This window comes from Ambystoma mexicanum, chromosome 5p (assembly GCF_040938575.1).
Source record: "Ambystoma mexicanum isolate Mex_15411 chromosome 5p, UKY_AmexF1_1, whole genome shotgun sequence".
Classification (NCBI taxonomy): Eukaryota; Metazoa; Chordata; class Amphibia; order Caudata; family Ambystomatidae; genus Ambystoma; species Ambystoma mexicanum.
In genome coordinates this window covers 740,779,643-740,791,937 of record NC_090930.1, presented here as the reverse complement: position 1 = coordinate 740,791,937, position 12,295 = coordinate 740,779,643, and the positions used below count along the sequence as shown (strand labels likewise).

General features: G+C 38.9%; 11 non-coding genes across 11 annotated transcripts; 5 read left to right on the top strand and 6 right to left on the bottom strand.

The window, feature by feature from the left end:
• Positions 1–736: 736 nt before the first annotated feature.
• On the bottom strand, positions 737–808 carry TRNAQ-UUG (transfer RNA glutamine (anticodon UUG)). Its single transcript has one exon. It is a non-coding gene; the product is annotated as a tRNA-Gln (tRNA).
• A 259-nt stretch (positions 809–1,067) lies between these two features.
• On the top strand, positions 1,068–1,139 carry TRNAQ-CUG (transfer RNA glutamine (anticodon CUG)). The gene has a single exon. It is a non-coding gene; the product is annotated as a tRNA-Gln (tRNA).
• An 881-nt stretch (positions 1,140–2,020) lies between these two features.
• On the bottom strand, positions 2,021–2,092 carry TRNAQ-UUG (transfer RNA glutamine (anticodon UUG)). Its single transcript has one exon. It is a non-coding gene; the product is annotated as a tRNA-Gln (tRNA).
• Positions 2,093–4,472: 2,380 nt separating this feature from the next.
• On the top strand, positions 4,473–4,544 carry TRNAQ-CUG (transfer RNA glutamine (anticodon CUG)). The gene has a single exon. It is a non-coding gene; the product is annotated as a tRNA-Gln (tRNA).
• A 913-nt stretch (positions 4,545–5,457) lies between these two features.
• TRNAQ-UUG (transfer RNA glutamine (anticodon UUG)) lies at positions 5,458–5,529 on the bottom strand. The gene has a single exon. It is a non-coding gene; the product is annotated as a tRNA-Gln (tRNA).
• A 259-nt stretch (positions 5,530–5,788) lies between these two features.
• Positions 5,789–5,860, top strand: TRNAQ-CUG (transfer RNA glutamine (anticodon CUG)). Its single transcript has one exon. It is a non-coding gene; the product is annotated as a tRNA-Gln (tRNA).
• Positions 5,861–6,741: 881 nt separating this feature from the next.
• On the bottom strand, positions 6,742–6,813 carry TRNAQ-UUG (transfer RNA glutamine (anticodon UUG)). Its single transcript has one exon. It is a non-coding gene; the product is annotated as a tRNA-Gln (tRNA).
• A 2,383-nt stretch (positions 6,814–9,196) lies between these two features.
• On the top strand, positions 9,197–9,268 carry TRNAQ-CUG (transfer RNA glutamine (anticodon CUG)). Its single transcript has one exon. It is a non-coding gene; the product is annotated as a tRNA-Gln (tRNA).
• Positions 9,269–10,181: 913 nt separating this feature from the next.
• On the bottom strand, positions 10,182–10,253 carry TRNAQ-UUG (transfer RNA glutamine (anticodon UUG)). The gene has a single exon. It is a non-coding gene; the product is annotated as a tRNA-Gln (tRNA).
• Positions 10,254–10,512: 259 nt separating this feature from the next.
• TRNAQ-CUG (transfer RNA glutamine (anticodon CUG)) lies at positions 10,513–10,584 on the top strand. Its single transcript has one exon. It is a non-coding gene; the product is annotated as a tRNA-Gln (tRNA).
• An 881-nt stretch (positions 10,585–11,465) lies between these two features.
• Positions 11,466–11,537, bottom strand: TRNAQ-UUG (transfer RNA glutamine (anticodon UUG)). The gene has a single exon. It is a non-coding gene; the product is annotated as a tRNA-Gln (tRNA).
• Between the last annotated feature and the right edge of the window lie 758 nt (positions 11,538–12,295).

The window sequence follows — 12,295 nt, the reverse complement described above, 5'->3', positions numbered from 1 at the left end:
TGGTGTAATGGTAGCACCCTGGAGGTTGAATCCAATAATTTGCATTCAAATCTCTGTAAGAGTTTACCATCAGTCGAACCTTTCCCTTATCGTTTATTGTGGATGTCTTCTTTGAAGAAAGGTATGATCCAACTAAAGTAAGTACATTCACGAATGGGCCCTTGGTCGGTACAAACAGTATTTATACACCTCAGGCCTTTTGTGAATTAAGAAAAGTGTGTTCTTCGTTCTATTTTTCATCTCAAACTGATACCTTCATTTTACAAACATGTAAAGGCTGTTAAGACGCTTGATTAATATCATTGATTCTGAATGTGGTCGCTTTTCATAGGATTAACCCTTTAACAATTTTGAAAGAGAATGGCGATACAATAGAGCTGCTTTTCCCAAAATGGTATTATTAATGTTGTTGCTGCATCTTCAAGTAAAAAGAGAATCCATTGGGTCACAGATTGAGCATGTTTCTTAACATTGAGTTAAGTTTGAAAATTTCAAATCTTTTATGTATGTTTCCGATGCAGATCTGCCCATCGACTCAGAATGACCTCACTGTTCATACATTTAAAAAAAATGCATAAAGGTTAAGGTGCTAGGCACAAAAGTGGATTTTTATGAAAAGTTATGCCAGAGAGTGAGAGCGAAAATGAATACCCTACACCACTAACCTTATGAATATTACTATCTTTGGCCTATAATTTAAGACAACAAGGAGACAAAGTGTGTTAGAGCAAGAGAGAGGTTCCACCGAGACTTGAACTCGGATCGCTGGATTCAAAGTCCAAAGTGCTAACCATTACACCATGGAACCCTTGTTGAGCAGAGCTTCATAAGGGCAATGAGAATATAGGGCACAGTCAAGATTTTTACTGACCTATAGTAACCGTTTACTGATATTATATCGAAGCAGCACTGTTGCTGTTGGATGCTGTGCAATCGCAAAGTATTGGCTTCATGTCTCATTTGGATCAAATTCTTCCTCTGGAGTCTAATGATATAGGAATATTACATATTTTCTCTGATGTGCTCTGTTTTTCCAGAATGAAGTGCATCATGCTACTGAATATGTGGGTTCCATGGTGTAATGGTTAGCACTCTGGACTCTGAATCCAGCGATCCGAGTTCAAGTCTCGGTGGGACCTTGGGGCTGCTTCTCTTTTAGAGTTGCCTTTCATTTGCAGATAGATATAACAGCAATAGCTTTGCTTTACAGCCCACTTTGATGGCAGTCTTCTTTGACCAAAGAATATTAATAGTTTCTGGGGATGACTCTCTTTTGCCACAAAGAAACTGCCCGCTCTCATATCTCCAAAGCTCCAAGGTATAATGGCTATTAAACTGGCTTTTGATCTCAGCGATTTGCATTGAAAGCCCAGGAGGCCCCTAAAATCAGTTGAATTGTTTCCTGATAATTTAGAGTTTATTTCTTCTTTCGAGAAAGGTGTGATCCAAATAAAGTAAGTACATTTAAACAAGGGCACTTGATCAGTAAATGCACTACTTTCTAGAACTCATAACTCTTGTAAGTTATAAAAAGTTTGCTCTCCATACAGTTTGTCAACTCAAAGAATTACATTTTTTATACATTTAATAAGACCATCAAATTGCTTGAAACATAGGAATGATTGTGAAAGTGAATATGATTCACCAAAATAATTGTATAACATTTTTTAATGTTAATAAAATAGGGCTTTTTCCAATCTTTTCACATCAATGTTGTTTCTGCATGTTCCAGTGAGCAGAGAATCTACTGCACATAGTGTGTACATTTTTCTTTTCATAGAGTTAAGGTTGGACATTATTCATCTGTGGAAAATGTTTCTGAGAGATATCTGGGTGCCCACTCTGATTGACCTTAGGGATTGTACATTAACGATATGTAGTTGCATCACTGTATTGGTATCAGGCACCAAAGTGCATTTAAATGTAATGTCGTGCAGAGAGAGTCGACTGAACTTCTGAATATTAACTCTGTTGAATTGTAATTTGAGAAATTAGAAAATGGAGTGTAAGAGCAAGATAACGGTCCCACCGAGACTTGAACTCGGATCGTTGTATTCAAAGTCCAAAGTGCTAACCATTACACCATGGAACCCTTGCAAGATGCACCTGAGAGCGTTGAATCAGAAATGGCAATATAGAGCACATTTACAATTTTTACAGATTCATAGTCCCAATTGACTGATATCATACAAACACAGCGATGTTGTCGATTGACGTTGTGCTATAGCAATCTCTGTGCTTTATAGAGCATGTAGATCAAATTCTTCCTCTTGAGGCATATGATTAAGCAATATTAAATATTGTTTCTGACTGCCTCTGTTTTGGCATAATGAAGTTCAGCATTTGCGGAAGTATTTAGGTTCCATGGTCTAATGGTTAGTAGGCTGGACTCTGAATTTAGTAATCTGACATGTTATAGCTATATTTTGTTTTCCTTTGGGTGTATTGTCATTTTATGCACATAGATTTCCTAGCAGTGGCTGTGATGAATAGTTCAATTTGATAGCAGCTTCCTTTTGAGAATTTGAAAAAAAAAGAATTAAATAGTCTCTCTGGATGACTCTGCTTTGATTTCTATGTGCACATCCCTTTTGCGTTTCAGAGGGATTGACCAACATACACAACAGTGCTTGGAAGACCTCTTCCTCCCTCATGGCATGTAAAGCTAACCTCTCTCCTACCGTGTGTTTTTTTACTTTTTAACTTCCCCTTCCGAGTCATGATCATGTAACTGAATTTACATTTTTAGATTTTAACTGCAGTAGTTGCTTGTTTTTCATTTTTATTTTTTGTGTACGCATACATCCCTTTTTGTGGGGAGGGGGGAGTGATGTCTGTTTACTTATATTAGCTAATATAGGTCATTTTATGTCCGCTTACAATATGTGTCAGGATTTTTTATGTCGTTTCCAATCAATGTCTAATATCAAGTGGTTTGCAGCAGTCATACAAAGGCACGTAACACCCCCAAAACACCTACATAAGTTAGAAATCCTCCGGAAGAGTACTCAGTTTATGAAAAGGCGGTGAATCCCAAATAGAACTGTAAATGTAAGCTAGCAAGCAGACTGTGCACCCCTGTTTGAAACTATGACCTGTGTGTTGCCCTCTATTAACAGAACAATGTAACTGCAGCCCATGTCACATAAAATAGAAAGTAGAGATTATGCAAATTAACTCCCAGAAGAGCCTGGTGTCACCCCAAAAGGTGTCATGCTTTTCACACCAAGAAACATCCACACATAGATCCCTGCGAACCTCAAAAACGTACAGGAAACCCTGTCCAGCGCTTTGCTCCCAGAAGAGATAAGGTTGAAAAACCACCCTATGTTAAAAGTGTCCATAATCCATGCCAGCTGCCCTGTCTATAGAACCTGGCCGTTCGTGGCCGCTCGGGGCCTAGGGGCATGAGTGGAAGGGTTTAACCTGCCTGGGTTCTTGGGCATGGTTTCATCATGCCTCAGTTTACAATGGCACTCTGAAACTTTGTCAGGCTTTAAAGAAGCCTGACTCCTGCAGAGCAAAAGATCTGATTATTTCCTTACATGTTTTGTACGTAAGAATGCGGATGGTGCTCTGAGCCTCCTATGGTGGTTATTAAGCATGGTATACATACCATAGCATGTAACTGTGCCTACAAATGGAACATTGTGTTCATTTATTAGGGAGTTGTGAAAATGGCAAAATCAAATTGCCATTACTGACACAGACCAGCTGCCGCTGTCCGGACATTTCGTCGAAAGACATTTCGTCGAAAGACATTTGGTCGACGTAATTTGGTCGAAAGCCAAATGGTCGTTTTTTTTATTTATTTATATATATATTTTTTAGGTTGTAGTTTAGGGAAAAAAAGGGGTTTTTAGAAAAAAAGGGGGTTGGGGGGACCCCCCCAAACCCCCCCCCAAAAAAAAATGTGAAAATAAAAAACAAAGCAATTCGACCATTTGGTTTTCGACCAAATGGTTTCGACCAATTGTCCTGTCGACAAATTTTTTTCGACGAAATGTCTGGCATCCCAGCTGCCGACTGTTGCTATTGACAGGAGTTCCAGGTGTATAAACTGAGGAGATCACCAGTTCAATTACCTGTGAACGCATTTTGAAGCTCATTCACAGCCAGTTCATGCCCGTTCTCTCCATTTTGGCTTTCTGGCTGGCCGAGGGGCCCTTCAGTAATGTTCTTTGCTAACCATTACACCATGGGCCCCTTGCTGGTGCAACCTGACAGAGTTGTAACAGAAATGAGAATCGAGATCTCATGCATCATTTTAACAAACTCATATTCCTAGCCCACAGATATTATGCAAATGTGGAACTGTTTAGTTGGTTGTTGCGCAATAGCAAACTCTTTGCTTTACAGCTCATTTGGATAGGATTCTTCCTCTGGAGGCATAAGATAAAAGAATATTGCATACATTCTCTAAAAGGCTCTTTTTTTGCTGCAATGACGTTCATCATGTCACTAAGTATGTAGGTTCCATGGTGTAATGGTTAGCACTCTGGACTCTGAATCCAGCGATCCGAGTTCAAATCTCGGTGGGACCTTGGGAATTACTGTGTTAGTTTTCCTCTCAGTGTCTTGTTTTAATAGCAATGACGCTGCTGTGTCGCCCACTTTCATAGCATTATTCCCTGGGTGCATTTGAAAAAAGAAAGATTTTCCATGGATGACGCTCTTTAGCCACAATGAAACCCACCACTTTCTGTGGTGTGAAAGACCCATGGTGTAATGGTAGCACCCTGGAGGTTGAATCCAATAATTTGCATTCAAATCTCTGTAAGAGTTTACCATCAGTCGAACCTTTCCCTTATCGTTTATTGTGGATGTCTTCTTTGAAGAAAGGTATGATCCAACTAAAGTAAGTACATTCACGAATGGGCCCTTGGTCGGTACAAACAGTATTTATACACCTCAGGCCTTTTGTGAATTAAGAAAAGTGTGTTCTTCGTTCTATTTTTCATCTCAAACTGATACCTTCATTTTACAAACATGTAAAGGCTGTTAAGACGCTTGATTAATATCATTGATTCTGAATGTGGTCGCTTTTCATAGGATTAACCCTTTAACAATTTTGAAAGAGAATGGCGATACAATAGGGCTGCTTTTCCCAAAATGGTATTATTAATGTTGTTGCTGCATCTTCAAGTAAAAAGAGAATCCATTGGGTCACAGATTGAGCATGTTTCTTAACATTGAGTTAAGTTTGAAAATTTCAAATCTTTTATGTATGTTTCCGATGCAGATCTGCCCATCGACTCAGAATGACCTCACTGTTCATACATTTAAAAAAAATGCATAAAGGTTAAGGTGCTAGGCACAAAAGTGGATTTTTATGAAAAGTTATGCCAGAGAGTGAGAGCGAAAATGAATACCCTACACCACTAACCTTATGAATATTACTATCTTTGGCCTATAATTTAAGACAACAAGGAGACAAAGTGTGTTAGAGCAAGAGAGAGGTTCCACCGAGACTTGAACTCGGATCGCTGGATTCAAAGTGCAAAGTGCTAACCATTACACCATGGAACCCTTGTTGAGCAGAGCTTCATAAGGGCAATGAGAATATAGGGCACAGTCAAGATTTTTACTGACCTATAGTAACCGTTTACTGATATTATATCGAAGCAGCACTGTTGCTGTTGGATGCTGTGCAATCGCAAAGTATTGGCTTCATGTCTCATTTGGATCAGATTCTTCCTCTGGAGTCTAATGATATAGGAATATTACATATTTTCTCTGATGTGCTCTGTTTTTCCAGAATGAAGTGCATCATGCTACTGAATATGTGGGTTCCATGGTGTAATGGTTAGCACTCTGGACTCTGAATCCAGCGATCCGAGTTCAAGTCTCGGTGGGACCTTGGGGCTGCTTCTCTTTTAGAGTTGCCTTTCATTTGCAGATAGATATAACAGCAATAGCTTTGCTTTACAGCCCACTTTGATGGCAGTCTTCTTTGACCAAAGAATATTAATAGTTTCTGGGGATGACTCTCTTTTGCCACAAAGAAACTGCCCACTCTCATATCTCCAAAGCTCCAAGGTATAATGGCTATTAAACTGGCTTTTGATCTCAGCGATTTGCATTGAAAGCCCAGGAGGCCCCTAAAATCAGTTGAATTGTTTCCTGATAATTTAGAGTTTATTTCTTCTTTCGAGAAAGGTGTGATCCAAATAAAGTAAGTACATTTAAACAAGGGCACTTGATCAGTAAATGCACTACTTTCTAGAACTCATAACTCTTGTAAGTTATAAAAAGTTTGCTCTCCATACAGTTTGTCAACTCAAAGAATTACATTTTTTACACATTTAATAAGACCATCAAATTGCTTGAAACATAGGAATGATTGTGAAAGTGAATATGATTCACCAAAATAATTGTATAACATTTTTTAATGTTAATAAAATAGGGCTTTTTCCAATCTTTTCACATCAATGTTGTTTCTGCATGTTCCAGTGAGCAGAGAATCTACTGCACATAGTGTGTACATTTTTCTTTTCATAGAGTTAAGGTTGGACATTATTCATCTGTGGAAAATGTTTCTGAGAGATATCTGGGTGCCCACTCTGATTGACCTTAGGGATTGTACATTAACGATATGTAGTTGCATCACTGTATTGGTATCAGGCACCAAAGTGCATTTAAATGTAATGTCGTGCAGAGAGAGTCGACTGAACTTCTGAATATTAACTCTGTTGAATTGTAATTTGAGAAATTAGAAAATGGAGTGTAAGAGCAAGATAACGGTCCCACCGAGACTTGAACTCGGATCGTTGGATTCAAAGTCCAAAGTGCTAACCATCACACCATGGAACCCTTGCAAGATGCACCTGAGAGCGTTGAATCAGAAATGGCAATATAGAGCACATTTACAATTTTTACAGATTCATAGTCCCAATTGACTGATATCATACAAACACAGCGATGTTGTCGATTGACGTTGTGCTATAGCAATCTCTGTGCTTTATAGAGCATGTAGATCAAATTCTTCCTCTTGAGGCATATGATTAAGCAATATTAAATATTGTTTCTGACTGCCTCTGTTTTGGCATAATGAAGTTCAGCATTTGCGGAAGTATTTAGGTTCCATGGTCTAATGGTTAGTAGGCTGGACTCTGAATTTAGTAATCTGACATGTTATAGCTATATTTTGTTTTCCTTTGGGTGTATTGTCATTTTATGCACATAGATTTCCTAGCAGTGGCTGTGATGAATAGTTCAATTTGATAGCAGCTTCCTTTTGAGAATTTGAAAAAAAAAGAATTAAATAGTCTCTCTGGATGACTCTGCTTTGATTTCTATGTGCACATCCCTTTTGCGTTTCAGAGGGATTGACCAACATACACAACAGTGCTTGGAAGACCTCTTCCTCCCTCATGGCATGTAAAGCTAACCTCTCTCCTACCGTGTGTTTTTTTACTTTTTAACTTCCCCTTCCGAGTCATGATCATGTAACTGAATTTACATTTTTAGATTTTAACTGCAGTAGTTGCTTGTTTTTCATTTTTATTTTTTGTGTACGCATATATCCCTTTTTGTGGGGAGGGGGGAGTGATGTCTGTTTACTTATATTAGCTAATATAGGTCATTTTATGTCCGCTTACAATATGTGTCAGGATTTTTTATGTCGTTTCCAATCAATGCCTAATATCAAGTGGTTTGCAGCAGTCATACAAAGGCACGTAACACCCCCAAAACACCTACATAAGTTAGAAATACTCCGGAAGAGTACTCAGTTTATGAAAAGGCGGTGAATCCCAAATAGAACTGTAAATGTAAGCTAGCAAGCAGACTGTGCACCCCTGTTTGGAACTATGACCTGTGTGTTGCCCTCTATTAACAGAACAATGTAACTGCAGCCCATGTCACATAAAATAGAAAGTAGAGATTATGCAAATTAACTCCCAGAAAAGCCTGGTGTCACCCCAAAAGGTGTCATGCTTTTCACACCAAGAAACATCCACACATAGATCCCTGCGAACCTCAAAAACGTACAGGAAACCCTGTCCAGCGCTTTGCTCCCAGAGGAGATAAGGTTGAAAAACCACCCTATGTTAAAAGTGTCCATAATCCATGCCAGCCGCCCTGTCTATAGAACCTGGCCGTTCGTGGCCATTCGGGGCCTAGGGGCATGAGTGGAAGGGTTTAACCTGCTTGGGTTCTTGGGCATGGTTTCATCATGCCTCAGTTTACAATGGCACTCTGCCACTTTGTCAGGCTTTAAAGAAGCCTGACTCCTGCAGAGCAAAAGATCTGATTATTTCCTTACATGTTTTGTACGTAAGAATGCGGATGGTGCTCTGAGCCTCCTATGGTGGTTATTAAGCATGGTATACATACCATAGCATGTAACTGTGCCTACAAATGGAACATTTTGTTCATTTATTAGGGAGTTGTGAAAATGGCAAAATCAAATTGCCATTACTGACACAGACCAGCTGCCGCTGTCCGGACATTTCGTCGAAAGACATTTCGTCGAAAGACATTTGGTCGACGTAATTTGGTCGAAAGCCAAATGGTCGTTTTTTTTATTTATTTATATATATATATTTTAGGTTGTAGTTTAGGGAAAAAAAGGGGGTTTTAGAAAAAAAGGGGGTTGGGGGGACCCCCCCAAACCCCCCCCCCCCAAAAAAAAATGTGAAAATAAAAAACAAAGCAATTCGACCATTTGGTTTTCGACCAAATGGTTTCGACCAATTGTCCTGTCGACAAATTTTTTTCGACGAAATGTCTGGCAACCCAGCTGCCGACTGTTGCTATTGACAGGAGTTCCAGGTGTATAAACTGAGGAGATCACCAGTTCAATTACCTGTGAACGCATTTTGAAGCTCATTCACAACCAGTTCATGCCCGTTCTCTCCATTTTGGCTTTCTGGCTGGCCGAGGGGCCCTTCAGTAATGTTCTTTGCTAACCATTACACCATGGGCCCCTTGCTGGTGCAACCTGACAGAGTTGTAACAGAAATGAGAATCGAGATCTCATGCATCATTTTAACAAACTCATATTCCTAGCCCACGGATATTATGCAAATGTGGAACTGTTTAGTTGGTTGTTGCGCAATAGCAAACTCTTTGCTTTACAGCTCATTTGGATAGGATTCTTCCTCTGGAGGCATAAGATAAAAGAATATTGCATACATTCTCTAAAAGGCTCTTTTTTTGCTGCAATGACGTTCATCATGTCACTAAGTATGTAGGTTCCATGGTGTAATGGTTAGCACTCTGGGCTCTGAATCCAGCGATCTGAGTTCAAATCTCGGTGGGACCTTGGGAATTACTGTGTTAGTTTTCCTCTCAGTGTCTTGTTTTAATAGCAATGACGCTGCTGTGTCGCCCACTTTCATAGCATTATTCCCTGGGTGCATTTGAAAAAAGAAAGATTTTCCATGGATGACGCTCTTTAGCCACAATGAAACCCACCACTTTCTGTGGTGTGAAAGACCCATGGTGTAATGGTAGCACCCTGGAGGTTGAATCCAATAATTTGCATTCAAATCTCTGTAAGAGTTTACCATCAGTCGAACCTTTCCCTTATCGTTTATTGTGGATGTCTTCTTTGAAGAAAGGTATGATCCAACTAAAGTAAGTACATTCACGAATGGGCCCTTGGTCGGGTCAAACAGTATTTATACACCTCAGGCCTTTTGTGAATTAAGAAAAGTGTGTTCTTCGTTCTATTTTTCATCTCAAACTGATACCTTCATTTTACAAACATGTAAAGGCTGTTAAGACGCTTGATTAATATCATTGATTCTGAATGTGGTCGCTTTTCATAGGATTAACCCTTTAACAATTTTGAAAGAGAATGGCGATACAATAGAGCTGCTTTTCCCAAAATGGTATTATTAATGTTGTTGCTGCATCTTCAAGTAAAAAGAGAATCCATTGGGTCACAGATTGAGCATGTTTCTTAACATTGAGTTAAGTTTGAAAATTTCAAATCTTTTATGTATGTTTCCGATGCAGATCTGCCCATCGACTCAGAATGACCTCACTGTTCATACATTTAAAAAAAATGCATAAAGGTTAAGGTGCTAGGCACAAAAGTGGATTTTTATGAAAAGTTATGCCAGAGAGTGAGAGCGAAAATGAATACCCTACACCACTAACCTTATGAATATTACTATCTTTGGCCTATAATTTAAGACAACAAGGAGACAAAGTGTGTTAGAGCAAGAGAGAGGTTCCACCGAGACTTGAACTCGGATCGCTGGATTCAAAGTCCAAAGTGCTAACCATTACACCATGGAACCCTTGTTAAGCAGAGCTTCATAAGGGCAATGAGAATATAGGGCACAGTCAAGATTTTTACTGACCTATAGTAACCGTTTACTGATATTATATCGAAGCAGCACTGTTGCTGTTGGATGCTGTGCAATCGCAAAGTATTGGCTTCATGTCTCATTTGGATCAAATTCTTCCTCTGGAGTCTAATGATATAGGAATATTACATATTTTCTCTGATGTGCTCTGTTTTTCCAGAATGAAGTGCATCATGTTACTGAATATGTGGGTTCCATGGTGTAATGGTTAGCACTCTGGACTCTGAATCCAGCGATCCGAGTTCAAGTCTCGGTGGGACCTTGGGGCTGCTTCTCTTTTAGAGTTGCCTTTCATTTGCAGATAGATATAACAGCAATAGCTTTGCTTTACAGCCCACTTTGATGGCAGTCTTCTTTGACCAAAGAATATTAATAGTTTCTGGGGATGACTCTCTTTTGCCACAAAGAAACTGCCCACTCTCATATCTCCAAAGCTCCAAGGTATAATGGCTATTAAACTGGCTTTTGATCTCAGCGATTTGCATTGAAAGCCCAGGAGGCCCCTAAAATCAGTTGAATTGTTTCCTGATAATTTAGAGTTTATTTCTTCTTTCGAGAAAGGTGTGATCCAAATAAAGTAAGTACATTTAAACAAGGGCACTTGATCAGTAAATGCACTACTTTCTAGAACTCATAACTCTTGTAAGTTATAAAAAGTTTGCTCTCCATACAGTTTGTCAACTCAAAGAATTACATTTTTTACACATTTAATAAGACCATCAAATTGCTTGAAACATAGGAATGATTGTGAAAGTGAATATGATTCACCAAAATAATTGTATAACATTTTTTAATGTTAATAAAATAGGGCTTTTTCCAATCTTTTCACATCAATGTTGTTTCTGCATGTTCCAGTGAGCAGAGAATCTACTGCACATAGTGTGTACATTTTTCTTTTCATAGAGTTAAGGTTGGACATTATTCATCTGTGGAAAATGTTTCTGAGAGATATCTGGGTGCCCACTCTGATTGACCTTAGGGATTGTACATTAACGATATGTAGTTGCATCACTGTATTGGTATCAGGCACCAAAGTGCATTTAAATGTAATGTCGTGCAGAGAGAGTCGACTGAACTTCTGAATATTAACTCTGTTGAATTGTAATTTGAGAAATTAGAAAATGGAGTGTAAGAGCAAGATAACGGTCCCACCGAGACTTGAACTCGGATCGTTGGATTCAAAGTCCAAAGTGCTAACCATTACACCATGGAACCCTTGCAAGATGCACCCGAGAGCGTTGAATCAGAAATGGCAATATAGAGCACATTTACAATTTTTACAGATTCATAGTCCCAATTGACTGATATCATACAAACACAGCGATGTTGTCGATTGACGTTGTGCTATAGCAATCTCTGTGCTTTATAGAGCATGTAGATCAAATTCTTCCTCTTGAGGCATATGATTAAGCAATATTAAATATTGTTTCTGACTGCCTCTGTTTTGGCATAATGAAGTTCAGCATTTGCGGAAGTATTTAGGTTCCATGGTCTAATGGTTAGTAGGCTGGACTCTGAATTTAGTAATCTGACATGTTATAGCTATATTTTGTTTTCCTTTGGGTGTATTGTCATTTTATGCACATAGATTTCCTAGCAGTGGCTGTGATGAATAGTTCAATTTGATAGCAGCTTCCTTTTGAGAATTTGAAAAAAAAAGAATTAAATAGTCTCTCTGGATGACTCTGCTTTGATTTCTATGTGCACATCCCTTTTGCGTTTCAGAGGGATTGACCAACATACACAACAGTGCTTGGAAGACCTCTTCCTCCCTCATGGCATGTAAAGCTAACCTCTCTCCTACCGTGTGTTTTTTTACTTTTTAACTTCCCCTTCCGAGTCATGATCATGTAACTGAATTTACATTTTTAGATTTTAACTGCAGTAGTTGCTTGTTTTTCATTTTTATTTTTTGTGTACGCATACATCCCTTTTTGTGGGGAGGGGGAGTGATGTCTGTTTACTTATATTAG